This window comes from Sparus aurata, chromosome 17 (genome assembly GCF_900880675.1).
Source record: "Sparus aurata chromosome 17, fSpaAur1.1, whole genome shotgun sequence".
Taxonomy (NCBI): domain Eukaryota; kingdom Metazoa; phylum Chordata; class Actinopteri; order Spariformes; family Sparidae; genus Sparus; species Sparus aurata.
Genome location: NC_044203.1, coordinates 26,378,332 through 26,395,981, shown reverse-complemented (window position 1 = coordinate 26,395,981; position 17,650 = coordinate 26,378,332). Strand labels below are relative to the sequence as shown.

At 45.8% G+C, this 17,650-nt stretch overlaps 1 protein-coding gene across 2 annotated transcripts in view; it reads left to right on the top strand.

The window, feature by feature from the left end:
• The window catches only part of cadm4 (cell adhesion molecule 4), a 172,919-nt gene that overhangs the window by 105,435 nt on the left and 49,834 nt on the right, over nucleotides 1–17,650 (top strand). The window lies entirely within an intron of this gene.

The window sequence follows — 17,650 nt, the reverse complement described above, 5'->3', positions numbered from 1 at the left end:
AGATGATGCAGCGGCGTACTGTAAATGGTAAATAATCCCAGCAGAGGGAGAAGAAGAGCGACGGACAGGAGGGGGGGGAGTCGGGAATAATGGAAAGGATGCAGGGGAGGGGAGGAGAGGAGGTGGGGATAGTCAATTACGTGGGGAATGGGGTATGTCAAAAATGTGTGGCCTCCCGAAAATGCGACGCGGCTGGCCTACTCCGCACGTGAGTGCGGCGCGGCAACACGGCATGACATTTAGACGCGATCTTCTCTGGGAATACATCGCACGTAATGATTTAGAATTGCGGTCTAATCACGCTGCATTTTTCCTGCCACTTGTTTGATTCTGCCCACACACACACACACACACATTGACACATACTTGCATGAATATACATTTATACTTTACATTTGCCCTCCCTGGCGTCACATGTGAGAATGCACACACGCACAAAGGCGCCATTATCCTCGCGGCCTCCTTTTGTGTCCGTCCTGGTGAATAAACAATAACTCATCTTTGTGACAATAAAAGTTGACACTCCACCCTTCCCATGAGCATCTATTCGCGATGAATGGCCCCCCCAACACAATGTCCCTCCTCTCCTCTCCTCCCCCCTCCGAAACAGTATCTCTTCCACCACTCCTACTGACTCTCTCTCTCTCTCTCTCCCCCCTTCAACCCCTTTTCCATCCGTGTTCTCCCGTCCTGGAGTTAAATTCAAATCGTGCAGACTGCTTGATGAATCCATTGTTACCAAAGCACTTCACAGAGAGAGCTAAATGCGGGCTGAATTAATGGGGGCTCAGGACCAAATAGCTTTCAAAAGGCTGCTCCTCTTCAGCTCTCCTCATTGCTCATGTTCATCCCTCGCTCCTCTCCTTCTGCTTTCTTTCTTGTATACTGTTTCTCCCACTCACTCAGTCTCTTTTTTTCCCCTTCCTCTCCTCCCCTCAGGGCTTAGATAAATACTCTTTCTTCCCCTTTCTCATCTCTGATGAAGATTCCCTCCATCTCTCTCTGGCGCCTTTCATCTTTTCCCGTTTCGCTGTTTTTATCTATCATGCCGCACATCTCTCCCGCTTCCTCCCTCTCTCTCTCTCTCCCCCTCCGTCTCTTGCCACCTCTTTGTTTTCCCTTTCTCATTCTGTCATCGCAAATTACCTGTCCTCTCAGTCTCCCCCTCTCAAGCGCAGCACTCTCTCCGTTCGCATGTCTCCCTCGTTGGCCTCCTTCTCCCATTTGTGTGCTCCTCTTCCTTCCTTCTCCAACCTCATCCGTCCCACTATACCTCTTTCGCGAGCAGCGGGGCGTCTACAGTCGTCCGGGGTGTGTTAGGTGTCATGGCGAAGCCTGTCTTGTCGCCGCAGGCGGGCTTTCAAACGCCGCGAGCACACACCGTGCACTCCCGGTAACATGCGGACACACAAATTCTAAGATACTGACTCGAAGCAGCAGGGGGCTGATGTTTTAGGGACTGCTTTGTCCTGAGGTCTGTAACATTATCAAAGTGCTCAGTTAAAAGTAATACGCTTATGTTTTTGCATGTGTGTGAGGTCGTGTGTGTGTGTGTGTCCATGCTGTGACTAAACAGAGAGATATTACCTTTACAATTTGCGTTTGTCTGCTCCCTGCATGTGCACGAGTATATGTCGACGTACTCTAATCTATTATAGGTTACCATCACCCGCCTTACCTCACACCTCATCCATGCAAGGCTAGAATTTGTTCGCGTGCATGTGTGTGTGTGCGCACTTAGCTCCTCCCCCTCCTCCTGTCCTCTCTTTGAACTCTTGCTTCACCGTTCACCGCCTCAACTGCTGGACACAAGGACCATACCAATCAGATCCTGGGAACACACACATTACCCCACACACACACACATTACCTAACACACACACACACACACCCACCGCACATGAGCCTCATCGGTTTCGCTTCTTAACGATTTTCTCTTGAAACAACACCTAGAGTTTTAACTGAGAGGAACAGATCAGATGCGTCCAAACTGATTTTTCACTTCTATTTTACGCAAACGAAAGTCCTCCTGTGACACCTCGGTGCGTGTCTTTCCGCTAATAGATGGGGAAGTGACAACGCAGAGGAGCAGCTCAAAAAAAGCACCTGGAAGTTCTGAACAAAAAAGTAATGAGGAAATTTAAAAGATATTGACGCTGCGAATGCTGTTCTCGCGATCCACTGTTCGCGGAGTTTGTTGCATTCTTGATCTTTTCTCTTATCGAGAAGAATGGATGCGGGAAATAATCAGTTTTCTTTGAAAAATGACAACGGAAAATAATGAGCCCGCAAATAAAAGGCGCGTACACACGCATGTTCGACGTGGGCGCTGCGTGTTCGAGCAGCGGACACACGCATCGAAGCGCCAACATGCGTGAGACAAACAGAGTGAGAGAGAGAGAGAGAGACAGGGACAGCGATGAAAGCCAGATAATTGCTTCATGTAGAGGAGATGAAACACAGGACACAAAGAAGGGAAGACAAAGAGCGAGAGATATTGTAACGGATTATGAATCCCCAGCAAGACGCGGAATGTGACAGACTGATAAGAAGCGGCTTGATGCATGGTGACACGGAGAAGAACAGGGAGCGCGGAGAGGAGGGAGTGGCAGTGGTGGGCGAAAAAAAGAGGATGGAGTCAAGGAGAGGTAGCACGGTGGAGACGGAGGTGGAGATGGAGTGTGGGGGTTGGGGGGTGGCATGCGACGAGAACAACAGAGGTATGGAAGGCGGAGGGTGGGGGGTGTGGGTTAGCGGAGAGGAAGGGGGCTGGTAAGGTGGCGATGAGGCGAAAAAGCACAGCACACCAGGGAGAGATAGAGATGATGGAAGGATCGCAGCTGAGGCGCAGGGACAGACGGATGGAGACACAGTGATGGAGGAGGGCGGAGGGAGAGAGGGATGGAGGGAGGTTTTTCAGTGTTTCCTGCTGCCTGAAATGATGGCGAGGTAACTTAATAACATAGACTTGTAGCAGGAGTTCCTCACACCTGTGCACACGGCTGGAGTCAGATGACTTGGAAAATGACTGAACAGCGATGACATGTGGTCTGTTCTACTACGATTAAATGTAGTCTAATCTGAACACAGCTGGATTGCTTTTGCATTAGCTCAAAATAGAACATTGAAAATATGACGTACGATAAGATGGAACGTCATTAATCCATCAGGAAATGTCACAGTATCAGACTTTCAGCGATATTGTTGAAATGTATAGAGACATTAAAACAAGAAAATGCTAGTTATCAAATCTATCTTCAACTTTTTGTACTGTGTCTTTTGTCCCTTTTCGAATAAACTCAACATACATGGAGGGACATTTTGTGACCATACCTGTTAAAAAAAAAGAAAAAAAAAAGTGTGCAAAAAGAACAATTGCACTTGATTACTAGTGAAAAGGCAACCAGATGGATCCTTAAACAAAAGATTCACAAGGCCTTTTTTTCCTCTGGATTTAATTTATCATTATTATGTTATGTGTATCATTAACACGATATGGATATTTCCTTTTTTAATGTCATGGTTGTAGTGAATACATCGCGACAACCCTAATTGCAGTGATAAAAAGTGGAAAAGTTCTAGTTGCTGTCATCAAATGGAACATTTGGAAACATACATTTTGGAAACAAAGTAAAACATGTAAAAAAAATGGTAGTATATGCAATGATACTGAGAAGTAATATGATTTTGGAGGTCTGATATTGCAAGAATGATATTGGGATGTAAAAATGTCACGTTTCACATAATATTGGAAGTGATGTTGCCCACTGATCTTATAGCTTCAGGGTCCACTGTTTCAGATTTTATACGGTTTGACGGCCGCTGGTAGAAAAGACATATTCAACCTTATGAAACCTTGAGAAAAAAAAGAAAAAAAAACCCATCATCTTTAAACATTGGAAACATTTCCAATGCAAGTGACCTTCAATGTGAGCATTCAGCGTTTACAGTCGGTCAGACTAAACTGCCCTCACAAAAACAGCACCGTAGCAAACAGCGGGTGGACTCTCTGCAACATGTGCGACGCCGCTTCTTTAAGTGTTCCGGCCGCTTTATTTTTTTGGCTCGCAAAAATTTGGACCGGACATAAATGTTTCCTGTGTTGCACGTGTTTTTGAAGTTGAAGCGATGGTAGCATTGCCAGTAATGGGGGGCTGTCTGGAAAGCTGCTGAGCGAACCCTCCGTCCCGACTCAAGGCTGTTTTTTTTTCTCCTGCCAGGTCCACCGAAAAAGTGGAGCGATTGTCTGAGAAAAACCATGAACGTTGGATGCACTTTTCCCGAGTTTGTAGAGTACGGTTAGCAAGATTATGTGTATTTGAAATTGCCGTGTTCTAGAGGACATAATAAAAAAAAAAATGTAATCGAGTAATCCACTCACATTTCAGATATAATCAGGATTTAGTTTTTATGTTCCTACATTGTAATTCTGATTCTGCATGTGCATTTTGTGCTAGCATTAGCGCTGTGGGGAATGGAGCGCCTTAATCTGAAGTGAGAGGTCTTTGCAGAGAGTGAACAAAAATAACTTCTTTTTTTTTTTCATTTCACAAGGCAGAAGAAGAAATGAGGAATGAGAGAGTCAGACATAGAGGGAGTAAGACTGGTGGTATGCCAGAGGATTATCAGGCTGATTTACAGCAGATTTGCCCACCCGGACAATTGGATCAAAGGCTTGATCGGGACCAGTGGTCAGCCTACATTTATCTGGTGGAGTGAGAGCTTTTAAGATTCAATTTCAACTAACTCGGTGAACTTCCCAGACGGATCTGCGCTATCCCAATAATGTCAAACATGTCTGATTATCATAACCCAAAATCTCTGCAGATCCTGACCAAACTCTTGCACTTGCACAGACACGGCAGAGTCGGTCCGACAGCAGATATTCTGACAGCGAGACAGAGTTTATCATCGTGTGAGGTGAGGCTGAGCATGTAGAGTGTGATCCTCTGCCTCCGTTGTTGTTGTTATTGAGGTTTTTTTTTTTTCATTGGATCGAGCGAGTTTCTTGTGAGATTCGGAGTCCCATCAGGAGCCGGCTGGGTCATCTCACTTTTATTGTCAGCGGATTATATTGCTGTTTAAATTCTCCTCTCCTTTATATCTCCCCTCTTGAAGTGTTTTAAGAGGAGCTCAAGACACAATATTTCATTTTTCCACCATCAAAAAAAAAAAAAAAGTCATTTTTGCTTCCATTTTTTTTATTCCGCTTGAGAAACACCTTGCCCGGACTTGAAAATTGCCAGAGACAGAAAATCCATCAAGGTAAAAAATGAAGCCCTTGATTTGGTCTTGTTAGAGTTCTGTTTTATCATTATCTCATTGTGCCAGAGAGTCCCCAGGTTGAGTGCTTTCATACGTTGTGCGGCATTTACTGTCAATCACCTGACAGCTATGAGAAAAGATGAAATCCTCTGGCGGGACGTAATCCCTCTCCAAGCATGTTGCATTAAAAACACTGTCAAAATCTTAAATGTCGCCGCAGCCATGTCTCTTTTATTTGAGGCATCTTTGTTAGCCGGGATGGGGAGCGGGTTTCCGAGCCAGATCTGACGGGGAGAAACGAGAAAAATCTAAATATCTGCAATGCAAATGCTGAAATGTAAAACTGAGATCGAAATGCATAAATATATGACCTGTGGATGACACCAGTATTAATTTTTGAGTAAGTAGGATCCCATATTACTTTAATCTAGGTCCGTCTATAAGCATGATGATGGAAAAACACAAAAAAATGACTAACCCCACAGTTGCTTTATCCATCTGATGCAGTATATTTACAAAATAGCTTTGGGTTTAACATGCCGCCCACACAAAGATCGAGGGCGAGAGCAAGGAGTACATCTGACGAGAATTAAGTACGAGTGCTTTGACATCGATAACTATGTCAAAAAGCCAGAAAGAAATCTGGACGGAGAGAAAATAACAGATGGAGGTTTTGCGCTGGTGACACTTAAGCCCTACTGACTAACCCCCCCCCCCCACTACTCTTGATCACAGTAGTTTGTCCCAGGGGGGGCAGCTCACCTGATTGGCTGCCATTCAGTGGCAGGCGACTCGGGTCCAAAGGTGAGCGCGTTTCCTGATAGGCCGTTGCTAGGCGATGGGTGTTAGTATGAGAAGCTGGGTGTGGAGATTGGACCAGCTGCAATGGATGACTGTGTGTAGCTATGTGTGTGTGTGTGTGTGTGTGTGTGTGTGTGTGTGTGTATGTGTGTGTGATGCTGTGGGGTGCTGTGTAATGTGTTGGTGTGTGTCTGTATGTGTGTGCGTGCATGAGTGGGTTCTTGCATGGTTTACGGTGTGTTGGTTGCTTCCAAAATAACTCCATGATTGAACTGCACAGTTGCGCATATATCAACTTAGTGGTGTGTGTGTGTGTGTGTGTGTGTGTGTGTGTGTGTGTGTGTAGCCTCCTGCAGGCAGAGCAATGTAATAACTATCATTACTAAACCATGGGCTCAAGCTCTCATTTACGACTGAAAAAAATTAAAGGAGGGCTGCTGTCAGATCCATTGCTACCATAAAGCACAGCGTGTGTGTGTGTGTGTGTGTGTGTGCATGTGAGTTTGCAGATATATCTATATATTGCAGATAGACAGATAGAATACAAATGCAAACATGCTCTCAGTCACAGACACACACACACACACACACAGAGCTCTGAATCTATGCATCAGTGTGCAGGCCCCACTCAGTGCCTTATTAGGCCTGTTTAGGACTGCTGCAGCTTAATTTAGTCCCCTGCTGGGGGTGTTATTCTCTTCATTAGAATTATCAACAGGTGTACCGGGGCCCTCGCAGATAAAAACGCTGCCTGATAGGGGCGGAGTTGCCAGTGTTAGTCATGCTAGATGGGGCCTGATTCTTCCTCAGCCTCAAATCCCCCGAGCCAGTTAACCGAGCGCGCCGTTGATCAAGCTGCGTGAAATGTGACACCGGGAGTTTCATAAAAGAGGCGAGAAGTATGTAAAAATGTAGGCTGCCTAATTGCTGTGAGCTCCTTTCAGCTCATTTGCTGCGTTCCCTCTGCTGCGGCTTGGCAGGCTCGCCGTCCACTTTTGAACCACGCCGGGAGTAAACAGAGCAAACGGGCGTGCGTGTGCGCGCAGGTTTTGTGTGTCGGATTTACGGCCGCTGTGCGCTATCTATTAATGCAGTTTGAACAAGTATTTGCTTGTTAAAGGTAAACAGCGCCCGGTAGCCCTTCGCACAAGAAACGAGGGGAAAGAGAATCTCTTGGATGAATTGTTCATGTTTTCTTTCACTCGACGCGAGAGGAAAGGAGGCCGGGCCTCCGGTTCGGCCCCGCCTGTGATCTGTGGAGTGCTCTGCTGTGATTGACAGCCCTTTATGAAAGCAAGATGAAGTAGGAATTTGACAGCTGTTCACATGAATTCAAATTTTTAATCAAACCTCATTATAATGAATCAAAAGTCCAGATGAGAATTAATTAGCAGATGGGAGATAAGGGCCTATGTTAAGGTCTGCCTGCGTGTTTGTGTTCCATTAAAAATGTGATGAATATATCGTAGATATGTCGACTTAATTATCCTCACACAGTAGTGAGTGATTTGTGTTTGTGTTTCTTCGAGGACCCTTATGCTTACCACATTGTGGTGGCGCATTATAAGTGAGCAAACAGAGCCTGAGGGTAGTTATAGCTGGAGGACGTGAAGAAGAGCGGCAAGGAGAAGAGGTGGAGAGGGCTCATGAATTAAAGCAGTTCAGTGTCAGGGTCATTTATTTGGAGGCAGTGATCGGCACGTTGAACACGCCAACTGGCCGCTCGACGTATGTGCACAGGTTACAGCCAGTTGCGAGCATTCGTGATTGGGGGATAGAGAAAAAGAAACCTGATGTCAGCTGAAGAAAACAAACTTTGAACACAAAGAATGTCCCCTTTTATTCTCTCCAGACAGAAAATAAAACGTGAAAAAATAGAGAAATACCAAAGCCTCGAAAAAGAAACCAGCACAACAAAGGGCTGAAAGAAATCAAATCGAATCAAAACCCACAAGACAGTTCATGTCCCTGGACCTGCGACGGCAGCGGCACGAAGACGGATGGTGAAAAGGGGAGCAAAGTTATAGCCCAAAGAAAAATGATAAACCCGTTCTGATCTGATAAATCAAACATGCTTTTTAGATCAGTGATCATTGCTTTCACGTGTTTTCCAACTACTGCCTCCTCAGCCTCAATTAGTAGCCTCATCACGCATCACAATTAGTGAGGCAGGCGTTTGTCGACATTGATCATCATTTGTCTGATATAATCATTTAACTGTGGGAGTCAAAACTGTGGGTAGATGCTCAAGTAAAGTATTTGCAATTCAAAGTGCCGCACAGAGTGATGGGGAATACGTTTAAACGTACGCAACGTATGTACACCGCCAACGACATCCAGCGGCTTATTGACCTCCACGAGAGAATTTGTCATATAATTATTCTTTCTCAGATAAAAAAAAAACCTGTTGAGAACTGGCCTCAAAAACCACTTAATTCTTTTAAAGTTAATCTAGGTGCTGCATTATAGGCAACTGGTGTTTCTTCAGTTTCTTGAAGATGTTTCACCTCTCTTGGAAAGTTCCTCGTGGAAAGTTACCTGCTGAAAACGAATAGAGCATGTCTTTGCAACTACAAGGTCTTTATGAAAAATCTCTGTACCAAAGTAAAAGTAACACAGCTTTCTGCAGATGAATAAGCATCGAACCACATTTTTGAATTTTTTGAGTGATAATCCCCCTGGAATGATTCAGCTGCAGCCCAAAACCTCTCGAAAAACCACAACACAACATCTGAACATTCCTTCTATCAGGATTGATGCTAATACAGTGTAGCCGAGCAAAGTTAGAGAGATTTTAGCCGATACATATATAAGCTTAATCTCCGTGTTTGCACATTTGTTAGATTAAACTATTAACACTGATTTGATCTCCGCCTTACATTTCACTCTTGGTATTCGTTCCATCCGAACGCAACTGTTTTCGGCGTTGAACCCGTCGAATGTCAGCTTTTATCTGGCGTATCGTTTACGTTACTAGCATGAAATACTTGAGAACGATCGCGAGCCCCCTTTTGTGAACTGTTGTTGTTGCTTTGGTTTGATTTGTTTTGTTTGTTTCTTTTTGGTAAAAAAAAAAAAAAATGGTTATGACTTGCTTTTAGCCGAGCATCTTCCCGTTAAGCGGGTGCGCTGCGCAACTGTGTTGCTACGTGATTAGCGTGCACTCTTATGGTGTGAAGTGTATAGGTGAAAAAGATGCGACCGCTCTGATCTGCAGAAGTTGGATCAGAGCTTAAATTTCAATTGAACAAAAACCTGCACTGTAATTGATAAAGAGAGGCGACGGTACGCAAAGAGAAAGGGAAAGGGAACAAAGGAAACACAAAGAGGCATAATGAGGCGGACTGCTGTCAGAGTCACCTTGCAGAAACAGGAGGCGAGTGTCCCGGTGAGGGATGTTCAGTACAAGTCGTACTAAAGAGAGGAGGACGGGGTTGGAGAGGGAGAAGACAGGCTGATGAAAGAGGAGGAGCAGTTAGTGAAGAGCTCTGACAGATTGTCATTAAGAAGGACAGCTGTCTTTCTGCACAGCTCGGCTAATCTATAATCCAGGTACACACACACACGCATGCACACACATTCATTTTTCATTTCTGCTTCTAGGTAAAATACTTCCATTAAAAAACTGAGATCTCTGTTTCAAAAGCAAAGTGGCAATGAAAACGCGCTCATCTAATTTAATAACATGTTCAGTCAACATACACTTAAAAAAGCAATTAATAAAATTCTCGGGGAACAAAATATGAGGGGACGGGAGATTTTAATTTCACAGCGCTCTGCAGCCACTTTTGTTTACAAGGCGCAGAAACCAGTCGTGTTCGGAATTTATGCACAATGTATTTAATTAGAACAGGGTCTGTGAACTGTTACCGCGCTTACTCGACTGAGGAAAAAAAAAAAAAAAAGACAGTAGAGATGTGAGCCACATGGGCAGCTTCAAGAGAAAAACAGTCCAACAGGAGATAAAATAAAACGCACCGGGTCTTATCCTCTAACATTTTGGATTATCAGCCAGTTTGTGATGTCACACACACACATGCAGACACATATGTGTGTTCTGCTCATCCGACTAAGTGTTTTGACTGCACCCGTGTCAGATTGTGTTGCCAAAACATAATATAGGTCAGTAGGTTTTGTGTTGAGCACGTTTTGTCGTCAGCCATTGGAACTCTCCATGGGCCCCCTGGGTCTTCTGTACCGTTTCGACCCTCTTGGCAGCGAGCCGCCCTGCATAGTGACTGTGAAGTGATCCCTTCTATGCTTTTAAAGTTACGTTAGGCAGAAGGCGTGTTTGCACATGAAGTCGATACTCATATAATACATTTACACAGCGTAAACGTCTAATAAACTTGGGGAATCCGACAAATCTTCCTGACTGATCAGCAACTAAGGACAATTGACGGCGAATATCTGGAGGGACGTGGGCCGCATTCCAACTCAATAGCTAACGTAAGTGTTTAACCACTTCCAAGCTAACATTACATCCGGTGTGTTTTACTTACAGGCTTGAAATAAATGTGTCCAAGTTGATATTTAAGAATTAATTTACACCTTTTTCCTGTAACACCATCAAACTACGATGTTAGATAACAGCTAACGTTAGCATTCAACCGCTTCCTAGCTAACAAAAGTTACTGGCTTGTTGAAACGACCGCGGTTCTCCCCAAGCAGCCAAATATACAGACATTAGCTGTGAACAGCCCAGAGGTCAAATTCACGAGAAAGACTTGCTTCACTTTCAGTCTGAACAAGCCTCATGGATTCCTGTATTCAGCTTAATCTAATGAGGCTCCAGTTGTCCGAGTTCACCGAGCCAAGTAGATACGTTTCGGCTGTTTCGTGAGTTTAACTGCCAAGGACAGAAAAAGACATCCAGGGAAACACACTGTTCAGGAAAGACTTACTTTTTGGAGAAACAACCTTGATTTGTCAGACTGCTGCTCATATTAGCTTCTGCCGACATTTAGCGATGCTAAAAAATGGATCAGAAGCACAGAAAAAATTGCTATCACGACCTCCATTGGTGCAAATACGGCTTGTAATTATGCACTGAGATCGACTTAAACAAATTCCTCCGACAGTCCTTTTACCTTAAACATACATGAATGTATGTTGCGGGAGACACGCGCACAACCCATCACAGAGTCAGACAGGTGTGAAGGAGCTAACCAAACACGCTCTCTCTTTCCCTCCATAACGCGGTGAATGATTGAGCTGACGGACCTACAGCGTGTTAACACAGTGTGGCTTTAATATTCAAAAAAAAAAAAAAAAAAGGGAAGTAGAAAAAAGAGAGGGAGAGGAAGCACGAGGACGAGGTGGGGAGGAAGGAGAGCGGGAATGGGAACAGATGAGAGGGGAAAGAATGGGAGGAAGAAAGTGTCTTGAGATAGAGGCGGGGGAGAGTGATAGGGAGGCAGTGGAGCAAATCAAAGTAAAATTAAGTGCATTTACATATTTAGATGAGCGCTTCTAGTCAGCCTGTCTAATTATTTCATCTCCATTTTTCATTTGCACGCCGCTCAATCCAAAAGCAGCAGGCCATGAGGAAAGTTTCTCTCTCTCTCTCTCTCTCTCTCTCTCTCTCTCTCTCTCTCTCTCTCTCTCCTCTCCATCACTTTATCACACTCACACTTGTCCCTCTCTGACTCTGCATACCCCTCTGCGGCCGCCTTTTTCGTTATCCGGGTCATTACCATACACTTTTTGTCCATTCGCACTTGTTCTCCCTATCTCCCGTACGCCCCCTGCTCCTGCTGTCTCTGGCTATGTTTTATGCATACGAGGATACTGCTTCACGTGTCCAGAAATCTGTGTGTGTGTGTGCGCGCAAAGGTTCACTGCTAATGCCCTTTCTCCCGCCATGTTTTATGCATTGTGTTGTCCTGCCGAAAGACAACTATGTGTATGTCAGGGTCTAGTGTGTGTGTGTGTGTGTGTGTGTGTGTGTGTCGATTAAACCCCTTCAGAATTAGCATGAACCATGTCAGGAGCGGGCCAAGCCACGTTAACCTTCTATCGCTGATTTTCTCCCTTTTTTTTTTTTCCCATCTTTATGCCTTTTCTTCACACTCCGTAAATCTGTCTCTCTCCTCTCCTCGCTCCATCTCTCCTTCCTTCTGCTCTCCTCTCTTCTCCATCCTTTTCTGTCTCTCCGCCTCGCTGCTGCTCATCACTTTGTTTGCATCTCTTTTCTCTCTACATTACTTCCCCTTGCTCTTATAAACGTCCTCCTCCTTCTACACCCACACTCAACAGCACAATCTATTAGTGTGTGTGTGTGCGTGTGTGTGCTGGCACGTGCCTATCTTCGCTCTGCCTGTGTGTGTTTCTGTTTATGTGAGCCTCTCTGCCTCTCTGTGTGTTTAGGTCGAACTGTGTGTGTGTGTGTGTGTGTGTGTGTGTGTGGCAGCCTATTTGTGAGTTGTTTGTGTGTCCGCATGCATGTGCGCGTGCCACCACCTCGCGCGCACATGCATGCGAGTGTGTCTGCTGGCATAAAAGGTTGTTATGTGCTTTAGGTGTTAATTGGCTGAGGAGCTTCGTTAATATTCTCCTTGCGAGCCCGCTCGTCAGGAACAGAGCCGGCAAACTGATGAGTGTGTGATTTTCCTCCAGAGAGAGAGAGAGGGAGAGAAAGAGTAAGGAGAGTGATTCCAGCGCAAAGACCCACTGTAAGGTCAGAGGGAGAGAGGAGCGGAGCGAGGGGAGGATGGGGAAAAAGAGGCAGAGAGGGCAAACGGGGAGAGAGAGGTGCGATGAGCAGGGAGGGGGGTCGGGGGAGAGGCAGAGCGAGAGAGGCAGAAAGAGATGGAGGGAGAGGGAGATGTGATAAAAAAAAAATTAAAAAAAAATGCCATAAAGGCTTCCATTGAGACGCTGGGTGAAAGGAAAGATTATATCATGCGAGGGAGAAATTATCCCTTTGTTAGGCGTTTGTGAATTGGCGGAATGGGGGCAAGGCAGTTGGCAGGGTACCCCCCCCCCAAACCCACCACCACCACCGCCACCCCCCGGCAAGGTGGCACGTAGCCGCTCAATTCTCATCACCCACACTATATGCGGTGACAGCACAGCACACTGCTAACCCGGTCCAGACCCCACTGGCAGCTGCACGCCCTCGCTGAGATACACAAACTGTCCTCCCCCCCCAAAGAGCGCAACAAAAATGAAAACATCATGTGCTGCGGCCTCAACAGCTCGACGTGCGCATCAATTGCGCGTTACACACAGGAAGTAGAGAGCGAGATGGTGAACTTCTACATGCGCATATGGGCTGCGGTGACAACCAATCTGTAACACACACACACACACATGCACACATCAGGGAACCGAGGAGAATCCGACGCGCCGCCACGCGCAAATGTTTGCACATGGGAACACAAAGAGGAGAGAGTGACAGACACACACACAGACACACAGACACACACACTGCAGCAGAGAGAAAACAGTGAGCGGAGAGTCGCAGCCTGTCACCGGGAGGTACGATGCCACATGGATAATGAGTGTTACTCCCAGCAGGTAGCTGTGTAGCATGTGGCGCACAGCGCACACACACACACAGACACAGTCGTTAGGAAGCTCCGACAGTGCGTTCTCAGCTTGGCAGGTAACACCGTTTGCATTTATCTTACTGAATAAAGGATGACTGAGCTTAGTGTTCTGTTGCATCCCGACGGGGGGGTGGGGGCCTCGCGTGGTTATGCATAAAATATGCGGGCAGACGCCTTTGCACACTTAAACTGTGTATCCTTCCATTAATGCATGTATGAAGACGGCGAGGGGCCGGGAGCAGCTCCTTTGTAAATGTCATGTCTGCGTTTAAAAAAGGACTTGTTGGGCCTGTGCCCTCTTAACACCTCGCATCCTGCAGTTCTCTTCATCGGAGCAAATGAGAAACCCTGCAGCTTACTCAGAACGCAGCCGCATGTAAGTTATTCACACTTTCCCCGGCGTTCCAGGGGCCCGTCGACCTCCTCAGTCATTCGCAATGCAACCGTGTCTCCCCCCACCCTGCAAAATACATATACTAATTTACTTTTCCAATTACGTTTTGTAGAGAAAGTAATTGCTGCCGGGATTACGCTTATTGGAAAGGTTGTTTCTTTTTTCTTTTTCCAATCAGGGAAGTTTGACTTTATTATGTTGCAGGGAAGTCACAGGGTTGGAAGTAATTGGGCGTACAAAGCACAGGTTTGACCGGCACATCGAGGTTTGTGTACTGTGAGGTTGTTAAAATGCTTAATTAAGGTTAGGAATGGATATCAGGCCTATACCGACGTCCATCCAATCTTCAAGTTTGCTGTTGACTTTTTCTTTTTGGCTGAACCCCCGGACCGCAAGCTCACACTCACCTCAACCGGGCGGCTCGGGTTGCCTAAATTTAAAGGTTCAGTTTTGGGAAATCAGTTTTAATCAGAAGAGATAGATCTTCTTCTTTGTGCCTAAACAAACTAAATAAACACGCCCTCTTTGTTTCCATGCCTGAATAAACCAAATATACAAAACTGACCTTAAAGGACAACACAATTTCACACTGTTCTACGTTGTTTATATTTGGCAGACCCTGACAATTTTCTAGCTTCAAACAGTCTTCCGGGACCTTATTTTTTCTCTGAGAGCAGCTCGTTCAAAGCTAAATATTTCTCTGTTTGCATTACTTACCTCATTTATATTCCGAGTTTGAGTTTCACACATAGTGCCACTTTAACCATAAAAATGTAATAAATACATTGACGGTAAAAGTTTTGCGGATACGTTGACTGTGGACATTTGCAGGCGTTCAGTGCGACGGTACCGTCCGGATGTTGGATGTTGTGTTTGAGGATGACGGGTCCTCACTGTGGCACCAGAATGCAAATCTAATCCCGTCCTCGGATAAGAAAGACGCGCGCTACACAAAATTGGTAGTTTCTAGATGCGTCTCTTTGAGTGAGCAATTTTCAGGAGCGTCTTTTTTAGTGCGTTTGATCTGAGAGTCTTTTGTCCACGTTGGCAGCAAAGGAAACGATACGCACAAAACGTGTTGTAGCAACAAATAGACAGACATCTGGCTCACATTCGTGTTTAGTCCCAGGGCAGAAAATGTTTCCGGTCGTCTCCGGGATGAAAGCGCGTATATGTGAGTCGGATTCTGAGTCCTCTGTTTGTTAAATAAGTGCTCTATCTGATTTTTGTGAATTCGGCATCACTGCTGGAGCAGTAAAGCTTCAACTGGCTCATTCAGCTACAGCAGCAGCAGCAGCAGCAGCCATCAATGGCATTTTTTCCATCCTCAGTTTCCTGCAGTCTGTCACTTGAGAGTGTTTTGTTCTAAAGTGCACGCTCGGTTCTTTGCCAGGCTCGGGAAGAATACGCTAAAATTGTCCCCGTTAACGTGCGGTTGATGCATAGTAAACGCATAATGGGATGAGCCTAATAATAGGATTCCTACAATGGCTACCGCTCTGCCTTTATGTCTTTCCTTCCACCCTGTAAAACCAGCGAAAAAAAAAAAAGGAAATGCCAAGTCTGTTGTCTGCCAGAAAGTGAGTCTAATCTCCAGGTTTACTATAGAGTCACAAAGAAAGGTGAGGCGAAGAGGGGTGTGTGTGTGTGTGTGTGTGTGTGTGTGTGTGTGTGTGTGTGAAGAAACACACCGCCTGGCTGCTCATGCACACACACCCGAACCATGTAATTTAACACAGCCAGTGATTCAGATCCTTATATCTGTTTTGTATTCTTGTTACCCTGCCACGATGTGAGCCATATTGACTTGTATTTATTTGCCAGGCTCCTCTGTCAACAGACTGCGGGAAAAAAAATAAAGAAAATCAAAACTTTCTAATCCAGAGTTGTGTGAAGAAAGACGGGCGCCGTCGCTCGAAAATGTACCCAAATGATCGGCTCCCATCGATCCCTTTGCCCAGGAGCGTGAGGTGCGCAGGAAGTAGCCTGAGCCGTGCCTCCAGAAAATGCAGACACTGATAGTGTCCATAGATCGAGGAGCTGTGACTTTTCTAATTAGGGAGTTCAGAGAAAACCCAGTTGGATTAGCTGGCGCATGGCTCTAGGCTAGCTATTTACACCGAGTCAGCCAGACAAACAAGAAATCAGAAAAAGACGGAGGGGAAGGAGAGCAGAGGGGCACGGAGGTGCTGAGCAGAACCTGGTTAAAACTGTTTTTGTTTTTTTTTAAGATAACAAAAGCCTATAATTTGGTGTTTTTGATCGTCCGCGAGGAATCCAGGACCTTGGTTTGCAGACGCGTAAACAATAGTTGCACAGCGGTGTGCATTTTTCTTTACACTTGCGAGATTCCCAGAGGGGACTGCTCAATCAGGACAGTTGAGATAATATTTCCCTGTGAGTGATTCAACTTTCGAGTAGCCTGGGACTTTGTGGCAGCTCAATAAAACAAACTTTGAGCAAGGAAAAAAAGAAACTTGAAAATGCCTTTCGGAATTGCATTCGGACAAATCTATATTCATGAATATCTGTAGGTGTGAGCGCTCTAGATTAATGTAACCACACTAATACTTGGTGGTTCACTTACTCTGAAACACCCCCCGGGGGGAGATGTTCACTTGATCTATCTTTACCTTTCAGGAACGTTCGCCCTCCCTCACAGTTTGCCAGCTAATAAACCCTCGAGATTCACGCCCACGCGGGCGCATATACATGTATCCCCACCCCCCCCCCCCGCAACGCAACATGTTCACACACACGGAGACACGCGGGCAACACATCTCCCAACCCACTCGTCTGCACAACCTCAAGGGAGACATAAGAAATAAATTCGACACTTCCGCTTACCCAAGAAGCGCCTTAAGGACAAAGAGAAATTTAATCTTGGATAAGCCTCCCGATAGAATCTCTGCATTAGCCCTCTGCTGCTGGTTCACAGCTATCCCATCAACCCTTACCTCCCACACCTTGGCCCGATTCCCTCGCATCTCTCCTCCTCCACGCTGCTTGTTTTTTTGTTCAAATTTCTTTCCCTCCTTCGCCTCTCCCCGACTGTCTCACCACCTCTTCTCACCTGTTTTTCCTCTCTTTTGTCCTTTGTCTTTACTTGTGCTCCTCTCCTCACCTCACCTCGCCGCCACCCTTTGACCCTCCCTTGTCTCTCACCTCATTACTCCCCCTGTCTTTCTGTCCAGTTCTTCCCAGCAGCCACAATCTCTCCATCTATTCCCAGTACCCAATACATACTGTACATGTCTATATTTCTGTTCCTCTCCCTTGTCGGAGCGCTTTTAATACCATTGGTATTAAATGCTGGCACGACCTCCTCGGCATACTTAAGCAGGCAGGGATCCTTGTAAGGCTGTTTGAGTGCTTAATATTTTCAGCACGCCGCTGACTTAAGCCCCTTAAGTGCTTTGGCAACACTTATTCCACGGTGGCACCAATGAAGCCCATTAAAAATTTGATTTGGATGAGAGCGAGAAGAGAGGGGAAGAAGAAGAAGGAAAAAAAATGGGGGGTAAGGGGAGACGGGGGGGGGCGGGGGACACACAATTTGCCATTACCTCCTTCCTTCCGCACACACTGCGACAAAAACAAATACACCCATCAGGGGGTTGCCCACACAGGGACTCTG